Here is a 758-nt window from a genome sequence, read left to right as displayed (position 1 = left end):
ATTCCGCACGCTCGCCATCTGCAGCAATGTACCTGGCCAACCATAGTAGAACAGCCTCTCGCTGCTCAGCGTTCCTCTAGAAATCGCCACTCCTCACGATGTCCCATATATAATCAAACTCTGCGGTGTTGACAGACCAAGAGTGACCTGTGGTGGGACCATAGAGAAAACGTCTGATCATGGCAGGTGATATGTCCATCGGACAACCTCGAACCAACGTGGAAGTGAGAGGATCTTGAGCTAGGGGATTTGACCGCTTGGAAATTGAACCGCGGAGAGTGGCAGCATAGGAAGCATAGAATTCCCGCACAATCTCCTCGCTATACATCCCTGGGTCTCGAGCCATCCAGTCACACTTGTGAAGGTTGAACAGCTGGTGAATGTCTGGAACAGCGTACAAGCTCCCCGTAAGGACTCTGCGCTCCTCTGTAATTAGTCGGGCCATCTTCTGTTTGTCGTTTACCATCTTGGCATCCCGATAAATTTGCCATTGGCCTTCTACACACCACCTATTTAGCTCGCCGGCTACTGGAGTGGGGTCATCATTCCGTGGTGTAGGTATGGACTCCGAGCTAGTTGCCTCATCAGACGAGGCTGCTTGGTCATTCTCACCAGATCATGTGGCTGATTTAGCACCGAACCTTGCAGCATGGGCAGACTCGGATCCTGAAGGATGGGCAGACTCGGAGCCTGAAGCATGGAGCGTATGTTGGGAGTGGGAGAAGTCCGTGTGTTGGGAGGAGCGTATGTTGGATCAG

Source organism: Solanum tuberosum, unplaced genomic scaffold (genome assembly GCF_000226075.1).
Source record: "Solanum tuberosum cultivar DM 1-3 516 R44 unplaced genomic scaffold, SolTub_3.0 scf00045, whole genome shotgun sequence".
Lineage (NCBI taxonomy): Eukaryota > Viridiplantae > Streptophyta > Magnoliopsida > Solanales > Solanaceae > Solanum > Solanum tuberosum.
The sequence above is the reverse complement of the archived record's forward strand: the minus strand, read 5'-3'. Positions refer to the sequence as shown.